General features: G+C 45.6%; 1 protein-coding gene across 33 annotated transcripts in view; it reads left to right on the top strand.

The window, feature by feature from the left end:
• Positions 1–13,548, top strand: part of Nrxn3 (neurexin 3) — a 1,553,154-nt gene that overhangs the window by 17,060 nt on the left and 1,522,546 nt on the right. The gene's annotated exons all lie outside the window — the stretch shown is intronic.

Here is a 13,548-nt window from a genome sequence, read left to right as displayed (position 1 = left end):
GAGGGATTTTACTGCTCATGTCACCTAGATAGTAGACCCTGTAACACAAAAAATAAAGACCCAGAGACAGATTTTGGGGTTCAAGTTAAGATCAGAGAAGCAAAGCAGCCAAACACTAGCTCTTACCTCCACCTCAGACCAATATGGCTGATCCTGTCTTCATGAATCCTTAGAGGCAAAAGCTCTGAGATCCTGTCTCCTTCTACTTATATTCCTTTCTCCACCCAGCCATATCACTCCTGTCTCTACCTCCCTAGTGCTCGGATTAAAGGCATGTGATCCCAAGTGCTGGGATCAAAGGCATGAGCTCTATTACTCTTCACTCTTGTATAGGCCAGGATGGCTTTGAACTCAGAGAGATCCATCTGCCTGAGTGCTTGGATTAAAGGTGTGTGCCGCCAGTGTCTGACTCTATGGCTTGCTAGTATGGCTGCTAGCAATGGTGTGTATCACCATTGCCTGACCTCTATGGATTGTGGATAGCTTTGCTTTCTGAACCCCAGGAAAGACTTAATCATAAATAATATATCACCATAGAACCCTAAAATCAGGATTTGAAATAGAGGTACAGGAACGTGTACTTTGTGATTACAGAATATCTGTGTTAGGAAAACCTGTTTTACAGATCCTTAAAAGAAGTCAGTTACCCAGCACTCAGGAGGCAGAGGCAGGCAGATCTCTGTGAGTTCGAGGCCAGCCTGGTCTACAAAGTGAGTTCCAGGACAGCCTCCAAAACCACAGAGATCCCTGTCTCAAAAAACCAAAAAAAAAAAAAAAAAAAAAAAAAAAAAAAAAAAGGGCAGCAGATCAGTACCCATTCCAAGTATACACACGGTCTCTGGACTCCCATAGAACAATGTGAGGTGCACTCTCACCCTGAACTCTTGGGGAAGGGTCTAGGCCCTGCCCTATATGAAATGACAGACTATGGACACCCCCATGGAGGGCCTCACCCTCCCTGGGGGAATGAGGGGATAACGGGGGGGGGGTTGGGGGGAGGGCACCGGAGGAGGGGAGGGAATGGGAGAGGGACATGGAACTGACTTGTGAAGCAACCTCGTTTCTTATCTAAATTTAAACTGGAAAATAAAATAAAAAAAAAAGAAGTCAGTTAACCCTGGACAGTTGGTGCAACAGGCTTAGGAGCCAAGTGGTTTCTAAGATTAATGATCTCCAGGAGGTTAGCTCCCAGCACTCCAGTTTGGAGCAGGCATTTGGAGTGCAAGTGTAACTCCACAGAGGAAGCTAACCCGACCAATGGGATAGTCAGGCTCCGTGCTTTGTTCACAGTCTGACTTGAAGCCCTTGGGGGCACTGACAGGACAAGTCAAGAGATCAACCCTTAAGAGTTAGATGATCACACTCCAAGTCTGATACCATGGACGCTTGGGTGACAGGGACAGAACAGAATGCAAATGTCACACTCAAGGAAGGTTCAGTTTAGTAGACAGGGAGGACGCCAGGTCCCATGCTCATTGAGCTCTTCTTGGTCGTGTGGGCTTTATGGTCTGGATTCATTAAGACCTAAGGCAGGGGCTTTCTGTGACTGCATTCTGTGTGCAAACTTCAGGCAAGTTACCTCCTCCTCGGACTTTCAGATTTATACAAAATAGAAAAGTCACACTTACCCCTCCTTAGAATCTCAGATTTTTCCATTGCAGAGTAGAAAAAGTCACACCTATCCCTCAGATTGGTTGTGATTATTACACAAACAATTAGAGGTAAGCTTTTTGTAGTCACAGACTTATGTCTGGCTTGAACCTCTGTGGTTTCAAATTTATGGATGTAGCTACCCATTTTCCATCTTTGTTTATAAAGTTTGAATTCAGCTCAGAATATATGCTCTCTCTCCTTTTGATTTTATCTCCTGCCCTACCCTACTATTTCCAGCCGCCGTCCCTACTTTAGAGATAGGTATTCCCACCCTGTTACTTGCTCAGATTTATCTCACCTAGAATTGTCCCGCCTGCCTTCTTGCCCTCAAGCTCCACCCACATTCAATCTGCAAGCAATTCCGGTTTGTTCACCTTAGAAATGGACCCAGAATAGAACCATATGTTTTACCACTATGGCCCAAGCTGTCCTCTTTTCCTGCTATAGCAATGGCCTCCTCACTTAACTTCTTCTATGACTGAACCCTGTACATTAGTTTTGTTGTGGTTTTATTTTTCTGCATTAATTTATTAGCCTTTCTGTCTCTCTGTCTCTGTCTCTGTCTCTCTCTCTCATACACACACATACACACACACCACCACCACCACCACCACCACCACCACCACTCTCTCTATCTCTGTGCAAGCACACATATGTGGGGGTCAGAGGATAGCTTGTTGGAGTCAGCTCTCTCCTTCTACTGTGTGGATTCTTAGAATTGAACCCAGGGCATCAGGCTTTGGGCCAAGAACCCATACCCACTGATCCATTTTGCTGGCCCTGAAGAGGTTTCAAAATGAAACTCTGATATGTCACTCGGCTTAGGATTTTCCAGGGCATTCTATGCCAAGCCTGGATGAGCCCCAGGGTCTGCAGGACCCTTCTGGTTCTGTTCCCAGTGTGTCAGCCCCACTCCCACCCTTCCTTCCACTCTCCTTGCTGGATCTACGTTAGTCACACTAGTGGCTTTGCTGCTCCTTGAAGTTTCGAAGCCCATCGCAGCCTCTGGTCTCCTTTGTGCTGGATGTTCCAAGCCTGAGCTGGGCTGCCCCAGTTCTGCTTATAAATGGGTTTCATTGAGCAAGCTTTCCCCAAATTCTCTCTCTGGAGTAGCGCTTCCCTCCCCAGCATTTTCTTCTTCAATTTGCACAGACCTAACAGCACCTGACACATGTTGCATACAAGTCTGTTATATTTGTCCATGAATTCACCTGAATAGGACCTCATGCCCCAAGGGCTGGTGGGTACTTTGTTTTGTTCTCCAGCAGCACTTCTCAGATTATGAACACTAAGTCAAAGTCTGCAGAGTGAATACCTCCCCCCACCCCAGGTTCCACTGTTTGGGTGACTGGGCAATCACCACTTTTCACCCCATCCTCGGTCCTTGGGGGTTGAATGAGAACATATTACCAGTCTCAGTTCTCTTCCCAGAACTACCTGTGAGAGACAGGGTGTGGCATTTTTGGAAACAACCCTGCCTTCTTATTATAGAAGGAATACCTGAGTCTTGTGCAGTGCAACATAACAACAGTACACGTACCCAAAAGACCAAGACAGACTCAGAAAACAGAAATTCATAATAGAGAAGATAAAGAGTGGAGTTGTTACCTAGTAGGTAAAGTGCTTGTGGTGTGGCCATGAGTTCAATCCACACAACCAACCCACTCACAAAAGCCAAGCATGGCGATGGGCACTTGCAAATTTGGCTCTGGAGCTGAAACACTGGAAGACCACTGGGACTCACTGACTAGTCAGGCTAGCCTAATAGGTGAGCTCCCGGCCAATGAGAAATCCCATCTCAAATAAGTAGGTGGTCCTGGGGGGTGACCTCACATGCCCTTTATCCCAGCGCTTGGGAGGCAGAGGCAGGTGGATCTCTGTGAATTTGAGACCAACTGGTTAACATAGTAAGTTCCATGCTGGCCAGGGTTGTGTAGTGAGAACTCGTCTCAAACAACAAACAAAACCTAAGGCAAAGAGCAAAATCAACCCCTCTCTTGCCAAACTAAGAAAAAAATAAAATAGAAAAAAAAAAAAACCAACCAGCGAACAAGGTGAACAGCACCTGAGAAAAACAGCTGAGGTTGTACAGCCACTCACACATGTAACACATGTATATACACATACATATGTGTTCACGCACACTACACACTGTAAAGCTCTTGAAGTCCTACCTCTCAAATGGAGCCAATGCCCCCCTCAGGCTTTCTTGTGAGCCCCAGGTTCTTTCGGGTCAGGGATGAATCAGAAGGAGTATCACACACACGAGGAATCTGGAAAGGACACTAAGGACACCATGTGCTCTGGTGGAAAGTGGTAGCGTAGGGAATTGGAAGAGATTGGGTCCTATCAATGACTTATTTTTTTTTTTTTGAGACAGCGTTTCTCTGTGTATCCCTGACTGTCCTGGAGCTCACTCTGTAGACCAGGCTGGCCTTGAACGCACAGAGATTCTCCCTGAGTGCTGAGATTAAAGGAGTGTGCACTACTACCCACCTTAATATCTTTTTATATGAAGGGAAGGCAGTTTGTTTCAAAGTAACATTCTTGCATAAGGGAAGACAGCAAGGTGCTTTCTGAAGAAGGCAAATTCATTTTACCCTTTATTTTCCTTACTTTTCAACGCATCTACTTCTTTGGGACTTCCTTTAAGGGCATGAGGGCTGAGTTTTAATACAAGAAGATTCATCAATAGTAGGACACAAAACTGAGGCAGGAGAATGGCAGCTATTGGAGGACTTACCACAGCAGATGTTGTACACACGGCTTAGTCTTTACCCTATATCCTAGGCATATGTTTCCTATTTGAATGCCTGAAACTGCAAATAGTACTAAATTTGTTTATACTGTGCTTCCCCACAATATATTTATAGTGAAGGTTAATTTATATATTAGACACAGAGATTTGCCATAATTAAAAATTAAATAGAATTATAATAATACATGTAGTAAGATTGCTAGTGTAACTGTTCTTCTTCTGGGGCCATTATTAAGTAAAATAACATTACCCAAACACTAAGTACTGTAGTACTCTGACAGTATCAACAAAGCGGCTACTAGGTGATTAGCGGATGAGTAACATACAGTGGGGATACAGTGGGGATGATTTAACTTCCAGGAAGGACATTGCTAACAGTAAATGAAATTTGAATTATTTTCTGAACCTTTCTGAAGGTGAGGATGTAATTATATCACTAGACCCAAGATACATGATAAATGGGTGTTTACTGGGGACAAGTACACAGAAAAATACAAAGAACCACTGGAGCATTTCCCTGCTCTTCCTACCGGATGCACTGACCTACCAGAAAGAAGCTTGCAAATGAAAGCCATGCCTCAAGCTCCTCTCTTTCTGCTTCTGTCGGCCTGAAGCCACACCCAAAGGGGGTGTGGCCACTGTTTCAAGTTCACAGACCAGGTGCCTACGCCTTCCTACTTAATGTTTTTTTTTTTATATATTTTATTTTCCAGTTTAAATTTAGATAAGAAACGAGGTTGCTTCACAAGTCAGTTCCAGGTCCCTCTCCCATTCCCTCCCCTCCTCCCGTGCCTTCCCCCCAACCGCCCCCCCCCCGTTATTCCCTCATTCCCCCAGGGAGGGTGAGGCCCTCCATGGGGGTGTGCATAGTGTGTCATTTCATATAGGGCAGGGCCTAGACCCTTCCCCAAGAGTTCAGGGTGAGAGTGCACCTCACATTGTTCTATGGGAGTCCAAAGTCCGTGTGTATACTTGGGATGGGTACTGATCTGCTGCCCAAGGCTCAATAGATTACCTAGGCCTCCTCACTGACACCCAGATTCAGGGGGTCTTGATCAGTCCCATGCTGGCTTCCCAGGCTAATGCCTGGGATTCAAGAGTTAACCTTTGTCTGGTCAGCTGTTTCTGGGGGTTAAACCAGCCCAGTCTTAATCCCTTTGATCATTAGTCCTCCCTCTCTGTTACTGGCTTTCTTGAGTTCAGCTCAGTACTTAACCAAGGGAGTCTGCCTCTTTTTCGATCAGCCACTAAATGAAGTTTCTGTTTCCCAGACTCTCTGGCCATAGGATTGTAGGCTGGCACTCCCCAGATCTATGTCTAAAATCCATATATGAGAGAGTACATGCCATGTTTCTCTTTTTGTGACTGGGTTACCTCACTCAGGATGGTTTCTTCTAGTGTCATCCATTTGCCTGCGAATCTCATGATTCCATTATTTTTTTCTGCTGAGTAGTACTCCATTGTGTAGATGTACCACATTTTCTCTATCCACTCTTCGGGTGAGGGACATCTAGGTTGCTTCCAAGTTCTGGCTATTACAAATAAAGCTGCTATGAACATAGTGGAACAGACATCTTTGTTGTATGAATAGGCATCTTTTGGATATATGCCTAAGAGTGGAGTTGCTGGGTCTTCCTACTTAATGTTTTTATATTGCAGTTTACCAAGACTTACTGAAACTATGGGCTACCATTGTTGACTTATTTCACTCTCATAGCAACCTTAAGTGCTGGGAATTTTGGGTTACACTTTCCAGACATGACCTGGTGGCTTAGAGAATTTGCATGGCTTCTGCAGGTGTGTTTCTTCAGAAGTGGTGTGTGATTTGAACCCAAACCATCTCCCAAGAGCTTGTGTTTATAACCATGAGGAACGTGATGGCAGGCAGTCAGACTGAAAGGGGCAGCTTTGCCAAGATGGAAGTGTATTTGATGAGCTGTGGGAGGGGGCTGGATTTCCATAGACACCCTTTGTTCTCTTCCTTCTCCTACCATTCCAATATACTCTGTTGTGTTGCACAATTTCAGACAGATTAGGAGACCCTGGTTCTTTGTCTTTGGGGAGTTTCTCCTGGAAACATCTGCTGGTGGCTTGATGGAATTGGAAGGCTGGAGGTGGTACCAGCAAATGTGAATGATGTGGAAAATCTTGAGGTGAGGTTAATGAGAAATCAGCCATGCAGGTCATTCCCCAGCCTTAGCGTTGGTTGTAACAGGTACCTCTCCTGCTGGTGAGTAAGAGCTTTGGAAGTGAATATAATTTGGGGGTCATTAAATCACTTATTTCTTTTTAACCCCTTGAAAACCTGGCTATGGAGATGGGAGAAGATGGTCTCAGGTTACAAAGCCAGTGTGTTGGAGGATGTATTTGGAGGGAGTGTCGTAAGGCCACAGTGGGAAGACATAACTCATAGCCTTGTGTGTAAGGATAGTGTGTGTATGTTTCTTAGGAAAGAAGTCCTATGGACTCCATTCAGCTCAACAATTCAATTTTAACTGGGCACCTCCAGATACACAGTATGTGCTCCAGATGGAGTCGACACAGTGGCTGTAGGTGACAGCTGGTAGAGTGGAAACCTTTTGGTGACTCTACTGAGCAGAGTTGATGAGTTAGGTGTGGGAACAAGACAGGGACCAGTGTGCAGAGCTCTCTGGGTGCTGATGTGAGTAGCCTTTGGATGGTTGGCTCCAGAACTTCTCTCTCAGGGATGGTGGCCTGGTCCAGGATTCCAGGGCAGGCTTTACATATGTCAAAGAGGCCAGACTAAGAGAGGCCTTGGGTGTGTCAGGACTGCAACTTAAATCTTTGCATTTCTTCCTTCCTTACAAGAAGTTTCTCTTTCCCAAACTCTCTGATTTCTCCTCCATCTGTTTATGGCCTTCTGCTCTCCTGGTTTCTCTTGTCTATACAGAATAAGAATATGGAGAAGACAAATTAATAGACCACTAATTGAGCTGAGAGGAAAAAATCAGAAATTAGTCAATTTTGGATTCAGTAAGGCAGCTAGATCCAGGTTCAGGTCTGATTCTATGGATATTGTTGTCACAGACAGCTCCAGCTGCTAAGGTTTTTTTGGAACTCAGATTGACCTCTCATTCTAGAGATACATAAACTGATTCTTAGAGAAGTAGAGGTTTGGGGTTACGGAAATGAAGTCACACAGCAAGTTGGTATGTTTTGACATCTGGATACAGCAGTGTTTAAAACTCCAGGAAGCTGGGTAGAGAGGATGGAAGAGCACATGTGTAGGAATTCCATACTGGCAGGGCGTGGTTACCTGTGTAATGCAAACCAGTCTAGTCATTCCTTTAGGTAGAGGTTAAGGCCTGTGTCCTGCTCAAAATTCATTTCCCCGCTAAGAATCTTGGGTATCAGATGAGAGTGGGACTAAAAGAATCAATGTAAAGCTTGAACATTCTAGAAGACCAATTCAGGGTCATGTCTGCCCTTGCCCTTGGAAAGTCCTCTCCCTGGGCATGGGAGCACTGTTGTTGGTGGCTTGTAAGCCCTGCCTTCCTCTCTCCCTGTCTTGCCTGACCATCTTGCTGTACCTCCTATGTGACTTACTTTGTCCTACTGTAACAGGCTTCTGAGGTTCCTACTGCTCCTCGGCCCCTCCTCCTGGGGAGGAGCTAAGTGCTGGCTTGGTGTGTGGACATTTCAGTCCTTTTCTCTCTTTAGTGTGAGCCTTCTGGATGCAGTGGGCCAAGCACAATGCTCAGAGCCCATAGATTCATCTAGCTTGGCCTTGCTTTGGCGTTTTGATAGGCGACGTGGAGTATGACAGAGAGAACTGCAGAGTCTTTCTTTGACATTTACAATGGGCTTGTAACATTGGCATTTTTCATGTCTAGCCCAGCACAGTTAGGCTTGTGTGTGTGTGTGTGTGTGTGTGTGTGTGTGTGTGTGTGTGTGTGTGTGTATGTGTATCAGTGCTGGCAGGTTGGTGAATCCCTTAAGGTAAAGCTCAGTCTATTGTGGACATTAAGTTTATAGCCACCTGTGTGAGCCTCTTGACTTGAGCTGTGCTACTTCTCTGAGCTCCAGGGCAATTGTTGCTCAGTGACTCATACTATGGGCATATGGAATATGTGAACAGAGGAGGCTGTTGCCACCTTGACCCCCTGGTGATCAAGGGCTATCCTGGGATGATCTGGATACCTCTGGCAAGAGAAGGGTGAGGAAATTCAGGTTGACCCAGGACCTCAGCCTGAGTAAATTGGGGAGGGAGCATTAAAAGGAGAATACTGCAAGTGTTGGCAGAATGAACAAGGGGAGCTAAATGGATGACTAAGGTGGAGGCAGGATGCATCAGCCTCCTGGAGTGGAGTCTCTCAGTGCCCATTCTGTACCATGCCTGACTGGGCCTGCATTTTAGCCTTGAGCCCTTGCCAGGGCCCAACCAGCACTCACCGCCCTGGCTGGCGCTGACCCCTTGGCACTGGCTTGAATGCCATTTGTCTTTGTGTCTAATCTGCAGCGTGTGCAGATGCAGAAGTGACTCAATTGATGACCTGTCTTCCGGAGCACTCGGGGGATCCTGGGAGCTCTGTTGCTCAGATGTTTCTGAGGTGTTAGGGAGCCCTTGGTAGAGATCTGTGAGAGGAGGTTAATGATGACTGCTCCCCCTTCCCGTGATCACTCTTTCTTCCCTTGTATGGTAACTCTGGTTCAATTTAAGTAAGTTTTACATTTCAAACTGAGATAATGTTTAAGGATTGGAGTTCTTGAAGGAATTAATTTCCAGAGAAAGTGAGAAAATGAACACACAGAGGCCGGACACATTCGTTGCATTTTCTATTTGGGGTTTCACAGTCATCTTGCAGGGTATCCACTGGTTGGTTCGCTCGTCCATTCATTCATTCATTCATTCATTCATTCATTCATTCATTCTTTCATTCTTTCTTTTATTTATTCACTCTCTCAGGGTTTGTTGAGCAGGGTAGCAACCAGGCTCAGACTTAAGACTTTATTTAACACTGACAGCAAGAGCCATAGGAGCCACGGTTGGGTTACAGCATACATCTTGGGTGGGTGTGAACTTGCCTAGTGAGGAAAGACTGTTTTGTTTTCCTTGTTCTCCAGGCAGGAAACTGAGCATAGGACCCATTGTTCACTGTTACGCAGCAAAGTGGAGATCTTTCCCAGTCCAAACTCTGGACCTTTCTGCTGTGCCCCATTACCATAAGCAGAGTCCTGGATGTGCTTAATTGTGACACACCACATCATCATGTCCATCCTTACAAACGGTCACTGGCACAACTTCACAGATTGGAAACTGGACCTCAGGGCAGGCACCTTTCCCAAGATCATACTGCTGAGTTTCAGAGGGATCCCAGTTCCGGTCTGTATGACTAAGTGGAGGTGTTTAATCACTGTATCTCAAGATGCCAGCTTGGTTGTTTGTAGACTAAGGTTATTTATTTCTTCCCTTTTTAGAGATGTGATTACTCTCCAGGGAATTTCATACCATCCCTCTAGAAAGCACAATGTGAGAACCAACACCCAGGTCTTCACCTCCTGGGTGGAACTCCTGCTCTGAGTACTACTTCTTGTCATGACTGATGAGCAGTGGCCTGGCCATGTCACTCCAGCTTCCATTGCTGACGTTTAGCCATAAAGGACAAATTCCTAGTCTTGGGTGTGGACCCATTGAAAGAAAAATACAAGCAGGCACTGAACACCTGTTATGGGTTAGATATTGCATTCCTTATGAAGAAGGAAGAAAATGAAGTGGGTTATTTATCTTGGTAATGGAAAATAATTTCCAAGGGTATTAGAAACAAAGTGCATCGTGTGTGTGTGTGTGTGTGTGTGTGAGTGTGTGTGTGTGTGTGTTTGACTGTCCTGCCTTTAATACTTTCACTGTCTAGTTGGCAATAGTGATACATGTAGTACATTTATTTAGTCACTGTTGAGTTTCTGCACAGACCAGGCACTGTGGCGGGTGTAGGTACATCTGTGGCTAAAAGGGAAGACAAAGTCCCTGTCCCTGCAAAGTTTCCCTTTGTGTTTGGGGGAGAAAAAGCAGAGCATACTGAAAAAGAAAACCAAGTATAAATGAGGTCAAAGATGTGAAGGAGGTGTGTAAGGAACTATTAGAACTGAATAGGATGTCTGAGATAGTTGAGTGGAGAAGACTTCTTTGTAGAAGGCAAGCTTTGAACTACTGGACAGCTGAAGAGGCTCTGATGGAGGGACCAAAAACGATTCTTTGTCCAGCTCAGGAGCAACTATTAGGATTCTTCCATATGGAGAACAGGAAGTTGGCTTGGGGTCAGGGCTGGAGGATGTTGCTGGCAGTAGGAATTGTGTGCCATTTTGGTTTAATTCCCATTTGTTCTTCTTAAGAAACCCTATATCTTACTCCAAAGTTTGGAAGTGTGGCAGTTTGCTTCTGTCTTGAATTTCTGTTGTCTCCCTTCTTCCTCTGAACTCTGATCATGGCTCTGTGGATACCTGCACCAGCATATAAATTATCCAGTGGACCTCAGTGTTTGCCCAGCAGCCAGTGCACTCAATAACATGCATGCATAATCAATACAGGAGGTTGCTGCTGCTTTTAGCCAGGGCACTGGAAAAGAACTTGGGGGAGCTTTTCTGCCTGCTGGCATTTATTCTCACCATCACTTCTGTCTGTCTTCTGGCTTCCACCTAGCTCTGTTGGTGCCTGGTAGGGTGTTATAAGTGGATCATGGTTCCTGTCTCTGTCCTAAGCCATTACATCTAGCATTTGAAGGTGCTGGGTTATGCCGTAGTTTAACATCAGACCCTGGCACCCCAGGCCTTTCACTCTGTACATTCCCTAGCTGCTCTTGGCTTTCTGAACGTTTCTAAGGGATCCAAGTCTGGCATATAAGGTGTGAAGTCCCTCTTTCTTTTCTGGTTAGAAGAAAGGGAAGCCCAAGAAGACAGGCTTACCTCTATGCTTCTCAATGAAATCAACTGAATTGGGTCAGATACACTCTTTTGTGGGGTATGTATGGGTTGTTGTATTATTTCCAGTACCCTCATCCTCTTCTTCTTCCCTGATCAGGGAGAAGAGGTAGCTTTGAAAACCCTTTGGTTGACAAGATGTGCAGTTATTGCATCTGACACCTTTATTCTACTCTACCACCCATTCCCAAATGCCATCTGAGTGTCACCTGTACATAAAGCAATGTGAGCGATCATACATCCTCCAGAAACACAGGAAGGCGTCACTTGGAAATGTTTTCAGTTGAGGAATGAGTATAATTCCCAAGGGACCTGCATCCTCACTTGTGTCCTATGGTTGCTGCCTTTTGTTCACTGTCCAGCACAGCTCTGGGTAGGCAGTGGTTCCTTGAAAGAAACAAAGGGCATAAAAGAAAAGGAAGGGAAAGGAGGGAGATATTTCTTCTTGAGTTGTGTGGCTCCTGTCTGTTCCTCATGTACTCACAGTGAGATCTTATTGCAATCTTCCTTTGTTAGGAAACTTGGTTTTTTGCAAATCAAAAGTTCAACAGTGGTCCAAGTTCTCTTGGAGTGGTGTAGCCCTCAAAGGAGACCAATGGAGCAAATGATGCTCAGATGGACTGCAAGCAGGTTCTGGGTTGTGTTTCCTTCCAGGTAGCTTCTTGCCAACTTCAGACGTCAACTTATATCCAGAGGCTTGAGGAGAATTCCTAGTAAACTGCTTAGCTTCTTTTATAGCTGGCAGTTTCTTTCCAAGGCCAGAGATTGGGCATGTCTTTGTTCTACGGTGATGGAGAACAAAACCTCTGACTGTGACTGGCTGTGAACAGGGCTCCTGGGCTCAAGGGAAGTTCTGGGGATGCCAGAATGAGGGAACACACTAGGATTAGTTAACAGGACACTGTCAGTGCCTTCATTGTGGGTGTTGATATGAAGGCCTGGAGGAGATGCCTAGAAAACATCAAGTCAGGCTTTATCAAAGAGGAGCAAGTGAAGTCAGGAGAGGCCAGAGAGGATGCTGGGTAAGGAACAAACTCCCAAGGTAGGTCAGTCAGGTGGCCATCCAGGTTGTCTACAGGCCAGTTGAACCTAAGATCCCACTCTGCAGTACATGGGCATGGCAGTTTGAGAAGATGGAACATGGTTTGGTTTTCCTCAACCAAATGTAATGTAGATAAGGATAGTTAACATTTGTTCATGGTGTACTTGGGTGTGCTGGGTATTGTAATAAGCGTTTCCTAGTGTGTTCTTTGTTCTTGTTTTCCCCTCTCTTCTCTCTCCCTCTCTCCCTTTCTCTCTCCTATCTCATTTTCTCCTTTTCTGTATCATTTCTGATCTGAGTTGCTTCACTACATTTCCAAGGCTACTCACCTTGCTAGCTGGACATGACCAGGATGGGCAAATTCTGGCCCCTCCCACCCCAAGACAATGTGTTCTCTCTGAACTCATTCTGCTTCTTTGTAACCCTCCAGGCCTTAGGCAAACCATGGGTAGGAGGAGCCCCACTTCTGTTTCTCTTTGTCTGAGCCTGCATGGACAACTTAATCTCCCAGGAGGCTTGATGAGCCCTGAAGGCTGTTGTTCTGTAAGACACCTGTTGATGTGAGCAGCTGCCTCACCCCTTTCTGAGGTGGAAGCAATCCAACCTGCTGTGAACCAGGGAGGAGCTCAATACATTATGCAAGAGTGACTTGTCCCTGTGGAATGGATGTTATAGACGTTTGTACCTGCACTAAGTGAATGCCAGCTGTTTGGAAACTAAAGCAGAGCCCTGGAAGTTAGGGAGGGAAAGAGAAGACCAAGGGAGGGGTTGTCCTGGGCATGCAGACTCTGCCAAAGCTGGTGTAGTGGGATGCATTTCATCTGCAGTTTTCTGTCTGCTGGTGGTGTGATGCCCCTTGTTGGTTCATGTGCTTTGTCTGGGGTAGAGTAACTTCAAACAACAATAGCAGGTAATCTTGGGAAAGGGGACAACTCTAATCTTAAACTAATTGTTAATAGCAACCCCAAGGGAAGTGGGTTCTGTTATGGTATGAATGGGTGCCCTTAACTGGACAGAACCATTAGATAAGATTGCAGCCATGGATGGTGCTTGAGTAAGTGTGTATGGGTGCAATTTTCAATTCTGAGGGAGCCCATTGAAACAGCTCAGTCTCATGAAACCGCATGGTTCTCACAGGAGGTCCCAGAGTCACCTGAGA

This window comes from Mesocricetus auratus, unplaced genomic scaffold (assembly GCF_017639785.1).
Source record: "Mesocricetus auratus isolate SY011 unplaced genomic scaffold, BCM_Maur_2.0 Super-Scaffold_15014, whole genome shotgun sequence".
Classification (NCBI taxonomy): domain Eukaryota; kingdom Metazoa; phylum Chordata; class Mammalia; order Rodentia; family Cricetidae; genus Mesocricetus; species Mesocricetus auratus.
The sequence above is the reverse complement of the archived record's forward strand: the minus strand, read 5'-3'. Positions and strand labels throughout refer to the sequence as shown.